Source organism: Otolemur garnettii, unplaced genomic scaffold, assembly GCF_000181295.1.
Source record: "Otolemur garnettii isolate 467f Iridium unplaced genomic scaffold, OtoGar3 scaffold00041, whole genome shotgun sequence".
Classification (NCBI taxonomy): domain Eukaryota; kingdom Metazoa; phylum Chordata; class Mammalia; order Primates; family Galagidae; genus Otolemur; species Otolemur garnettii.
The window spans coordinates 3,329,707-3,336,073 of NW_003852436.1; the positions used below are offsets into that span (position 1 = coordinate 3,329,707).

Sequence of the window (6,367 nt, forward strand, 5' to 3'; positions counted from 1 at the left end):
ATTTTTAAAAGTTTGTATCAGTGCCCCTTGTCAATAGCAATAAAATAATGGTTTATATTTCCCTACTGTTTATTTTGTACCTGTGTTTTATATCTATTAATTCACTTTTTCTCACAAAAATCATATAAGGTGAACATTATTATTATTGTCAACACTATTTGTTTAGATGAGAAAACTGAGACACAGAGAGAAAACTACTTGCCCAAAGTTACATAGCTGGATTTAAATCCAGATGGTGTGACTTTAGAGCTGGGCCACTTAATTATCACCTCTCATTGACTAATTATATGTGTTATAACTAACATTTAGATGTTATAATTGAGGGGGGCAATAATAGGCGAGTGTTCATGGCATTGAATACTATCTCCAAGTTACTTCATTTTTCTATTACTATTAACTGCACTGATTTTTTTTTTCTAAATATGTAACGCTTCACAAATTTGCATGTCATCCTTGCACAGGGGCCATGCTAATCTTCTCTGTATCGTTTCAGTTTTAGTATATGTGCTGCAGAAGCAAGCACTGCACTGACTTTTAAAAGTTTTTATTATTGTCATTATTTTGCTGTATGTGTATCCCCCTTTAAGGAAAATGCCTGTGTAGGTATATTTTCTGCAATAATCAGGAGAGATTACCTAGGTTTTGCACATCCCCTAATTCTCAGGGACAGGGAGGCAGACATCAAGTGCTTGCTCTCTTTGTGGTATCTCCTCTCTCGGCCTATTTGTTCCTGATTCTTGCTCTTGGATAAAGTAGACTCTTGAGCAGCTCCTACCAAATGTGTCACTCAACAGAAACCTTCTTGCTAACAGTTTCTTAGCTACAAACTAACATGTCAGTGACAGAGGCCCTAGGATGGTGAACTTTTTCTAATTTCCCCTTGGTGTCCTTCCTCCAAAGTGTCCACTGTGGTGCAGAAAGGGCAAAGTCTAAGCAAATGACTTTTCTCACAAGATGATGGAATCTCAAGGGACAAGATGTATACAGTCGAAATATATTAACAAAAACGTAAAATTTATTAAAGTTGTATATTCTGAGAAGGAAAGGGGGAGTTATTTTTTTTCTTTTACTCTGGGCCAGCTGGCATACACAGAACTACCGTGAGCAATTCATCCTGTTCATGGCAAACAATCACGTTGGCAATGTATAAGTGATTACACAGTCATTTGAGGGAGATTTTTGCTTTCAATCTTCACATCAGCAGGTTCCTCTACATTTTTGGCCACTTAGTATCACTTTTGTAATTGTAAATCTCCCTTACTTCTGCTTTATGGAAATACTGAGGTAGATCTGATTACTGTTAAAAAAAGAAAGAAAGAAAGAAAGAGCCACAACAATTACTCCTATGCTTGTTTGTCATGTGATTTTGCTACTTATTCCAATAAAGGTAACATGTATTATTCTCTCCTCTTGAACTTGGACTGGTCTTGTGGAGAACAGTCCAAGTTGAAGGAGGAAGTAATGTTGCATGATGTCTGGGTATAAGGCTCAAAGAACTTTGCATCTTCGTCTTTTGTTCTCTTTGAATGTTTCTCTGAGACCAACTTCACGTGAAGAAGCTCAGGCTGAATGTTTTGGCAACAGGCCAACCTGTCCTATCCGAAGTCAACCTAGCTCATCACAGTGACTGAGCCTGGGTAAGGTGAATAGAAGGACCATCTAGCAAACACACATAATTGGGAGAAATAATGAATCACACTTGGTTTTAATTCAGTAAGTTTGGGGTCAGTTTGTTATACGACAAAAGACAACTAAAACAAATGCTGCTTAAAATAATTTTTCCCTCTCATCTATATTGTAGTTTTATCATAACAATAAAGTCATTTGGGATTTGCCCAAGATATCAAGTGCAGGTTTTAAAACCACCACAATCCTTAGCAAATGGGCTTTCTGCTATTAGCTAAAGTGACAAGCTTGCCCTGACCATTTCTTCATGAAAACCTAAAAAGGGCTTAGTTTGGGCCAAGTCAGGGACCATTCCCACATCCTTATTGGCTTTACAACTACATAAAGGACTTTATTTTCTGCTTTTTTTCTCTTGCCTCCAGAGATATGGAGTTATCTTAGCTACTCCGAAGTAAGCAACATCTTTTCCCACCTAGACTCCAAAGCCACTATTTATTCATTAAAAGCTGCTATTATGATGTACCAATTATTGGGCTGGAGGATTCATTTAATGCAACCTTCACAACACCAAGATGTAGGTGACACTGGAGAAAATAAATCTTCTTCTCAAATGGTAACTGATAGGACTAGGAACTCCAATTCAAGGGCAATCTTATATTAGAAATTGTAAAACTTCCTGATTATTTTTATCTATCTTAACTTCTAAATTAAGAGAGCTCTAATTTCTTCAAAGGGGCTTTCCATGAAACCTGCAAATTTCATGATTCCTTACATGCAAAATAACATTCATAACTCTGAATGTCAATGTTGCTATCATTCACCACTTGTAGGGTTTAGATGAGGCTAAGGTCAGTTCTCAAATATTTCTCAATAAATTTTCTATGCTTTTAAACAATGTCAGAAGAAACTATAATTGAGATAAATAAGGTTTAGATGATGGAGAGGTAGGTGATTTTTCACTTGAATGGCTCCTTGAATCACTCAGAACTACTTTTTCTTCTTAACTAGATAATCCTTTCTGAGATAGGATTAATTTCTAGAAGGCAGTTGTCAGCAGGTTTCAAAAGCATACTTGCTGCATATAAATCCCCTTATCTGTAAGTGTCTTTCCACTGGGAGAAACTAAATATATACTATAAGTGTCATTTAAGAATCTGTGGTAACTAACTCCCAACCGTGCATGCTGCCTGAAGGACCATGTCCCTGCAGACCCATCCCCTGTGGTAGGCCAAGTCTCCTGCTGTAAGACAGCCAGCAGGCTATGCCCCTCCCCCCATCCTGTGCCACGGTGGGTCATGCCTTCACAGACCTTCAAAGGCACACTCCTTGTTTCTGTGTGCCAGCAACCAACCAGCAGAATAGACCCCCTCAGGCCCTGTATACTGACCAGTGGGACATGCCACCACAGCACCACATGACATCATGCCTATGACCCAGCCCTCCACCACAAACCTGCTAAGCACAAACCTCATCCTCACATACTGCTATTACACCTAGACCTGAATGGATCGAATGTCCATAGCCCTGAAGCCTACAGACACCACCTGGATAACCTCACCAAATAGCCACTAACACCACCATAGGGAAACCAGGCCAAACAATCTCCTGCAACATTTGCCTGACTGGAGAGAAATTTACCCAGTTCCCTGCTTGAGCTCCCAACTGTAATATAGGAGTCAACCCACCACTTCACATAAAGATCCCCTAGCACTGGCCCAGGTACTGTGACATGTCCAGGAACTGGCTAGGTCTATGCCACATCCTGGAACCCTCTACAGTCCCCAAACTCATCCAGGCACCAGCCAAGGTCACAATACCCACCTCTATGGAAAAGGATGTGTACAGCCCCTTCATCTCAAGCTTCCAACAGTGGCTTGGGGACCAATATATTAATGTGAATGAATATCTCCCAGCATCAGCTTGGATTGTGACAACCATAGGAGATTGGATGATACAAGAGAATAGCCACATTACACGTTCTCAGTGCATCTGTCCCTCTCTCGCCAGGTCAATCCTCTAGGAATAGGACACAAAAGCATTATCTAGGGACCTCTCCTCTTTCTCACAAAATAGGAGAATTCCCAGCAAAGCAGAACAGATGCTTTACAAATCTATCAGTCTCCTGAACTCAGAGAAGAGGCTTCAAATAAGAAGAAACCATCAAAAAGATTCTAGCAACAAGATAAAATAAGCTAGTTCAACATTCCCAAAGGATCACAATGTATCCACAGCAATGGAACACAACCAAAAGAAAATTATCATAATGTCAGAAATAAAATTCAAAATATCAATGGCAAATGAATGAATGAAATTGAAGAGAAAGGCAAAACTGACATAGAGAAGCCAAAATAAAAAAGTTTCTGGACATCAATGAAAAAGAAATGAAAAACTCACAAAGTGATAGACAACATAGGAAAGAATACAACAGAACTTCAAGAAATGAAATAATCATTTAGGGAATTAGAAAGTTCAGTAGAAAGCTTCCACTAGACCTAACAGAAGAAATAATTTCAGAGCTCGAAGAAAAGCTAAAACTAACCCAGTTAGTTTCAAATTAACCCAGTCAGCCAAAGATTCAAATAATAATAATAGAGAAGAATAAACAATCACTAAGGGAAATATAAAACTATATGAAATAACCCAATATCTGCATTATAGGTAACCTGAAATGAGAATAAGAAAAAGTAAAAGGCATGAAAACTTTACTCAAGGAAATTTACTGAGGAGAACTTCACATATATCACCAGAGATTCAGATATCCAGGTGCAAAATGGTCATTGAACATCTTGGAAAATTCACAGAAAACAGGACATCTCCAAAACACACAGTCATCAACCTGGCCAAAGTAAAAATGAGGGAGAAAATTCTGCAAGCTGGAAGATGAAAGCAACAACTGAACTACAAAGGAAAACCCATCAGGCTAACAGTCAAATTCTCAGCAGAGATCTTACAAGCCAGAAAAAAAGAGGCCCCATTTTTAAACTTCTTAAACAGCAAAACTTCCAGGCAAGAATTTTGTATCCTGCAAAATTAAGTTTTATGAAAGATGGAGACGTAAAGACTTTTCCAGACCAGCAAACACGAATGGAATTTGTCACTACTAGATTTTCCCTACAGGAAATTATCCAAAATGCATTATACATTAAAAAAAAAAAAAAAAGTTGCCAGCCAGTATAAAATTATTCAAACTTTATAGCTCACAGCTCTTATAAAGAAAATAGTGCAAGAGCAATAACAAAGCAATAAAGTATCATCCAACATGGTGAACAGAACAGCATACAACACACCAATACTAACACTCAACATGAATGGTCTAAAGGTCTCAATCAAAAGGCACAGACTGGATGAAGGGATTAAAAAAACCAAACCAATTGTATTTTCTGTCTTGAAGAAATACTTAACCACAGGACTCACTCAGACTCAAGTAGAGGGTTAGAAAAAATATTCTACACAAGTGGAAAACAAAATTGAATAGGTATAGCCATTCCCATATCAGAAAAATAGACTTTAACAATGCTAAAGAAAGACAAAGATGGTCATTATAAAATAATAAAAGGAGCAATTCAACAAGAAGACACAATAATGCTAAACATATATGCACCAAACACAGAAGCTCTCAGTTTCATACGGCATATTCTTTTAGATCTAAGCAAAGAAATGAACAATGTCATAATAACTTCAATGCTCTGTTGACAGACTAGACTGATGATTAAAGCAGAAATACAGGGTGTCCATAAAGTTTGTGTGCAATTTAAAAAAGTGTTCAATTGACATCCTGTATATAAAGAAACACTGGACTTACACAGGACTCTGGAACAAAAGACTCTATCAGACATAAACAGAATATTATCCCTGAAATTATTGAATATACATTTTTCTCATAAGCACATGAAAAATGTTCCAAGATTGATCATATCTTAGAAAACAAAACAAGTCCCAGCAAATTCAGAAAAACTGAAATAATACCATGTATCTTCTCAAACCACAGTGCGATAAAACTAGAAACACTCAAGACAAAACACTCAAAACCACACAAAGTTATGGAAATTAAACAACCTGTTCTTAAATGATCCTTGGGTCAATGATGAGATTAAGACAGAAACCAATAGATTCCTTGAAATGAATGAGAAAGAGGACACAAGGTTTCAAAATCTATGGAACTCAAGAAAACATTCCTCAGGGGAAAACTCACAACCTTAAATGCCTAAATTAAAAAGACAGAGAGATCACAAATTAAAAACCTATTGTCACATTTCAAGGAACTAGAAAACAAAGAATAAATCAAATCCCAAGCCAGCAGAAGAAATATCAAAGCTCAGATCTGAACTAAACAAGGGGAAACTAAAATAGCAATACAAACAATCAATGAAACAAAAAGCTATTCTTTCAATAGATAAACAAAATTAATCAACCTCTAGACAGATTAACCAGAAATAGAAGAATAAGTACCCAAATGACTCTAAGCAGAAAAAAAAGCATACCAGAGGGATTAGAGATGACGTTGCAAAAATACAAAATATCATTTGTGAATACTATGAAAAATTCTATACCCCAAATTAGAAAATAGAAAGGAAAAGGATGAATTCCAGGAAACATACAACCTCCCAAGCTTCAATCAAAAAGAAACAGCAATTCTACAGTAATTATTCTATAACATCAAGAAAGCAGGAATGCTCTGTAATTTATTCTATAAAGCCAGTATCAGTCATACTGACCCCAAAGTCAGGAAAGGACACAACAA

At 37.0% G+C, this 6,367-nt stretch overlaps 1 non-coding gene across 1 annotated transcript; it reads right to left on the minus strand.

The window, feature by feature from the left end:
- Positions 1 to 416: 416 nt before the first annotated feature.
- LOC111725454 lies at positions 417 to 523 on the minus strand. Its single transcript, XR_002773516.1, has one exon. It is a non-coding gene; the product is annotated as a U6 spliceosomal RNA (small nuclear RNA).
- Between the last annotated feature and the right edge of the window lie 5,844 nt (positions 524 to 6,367).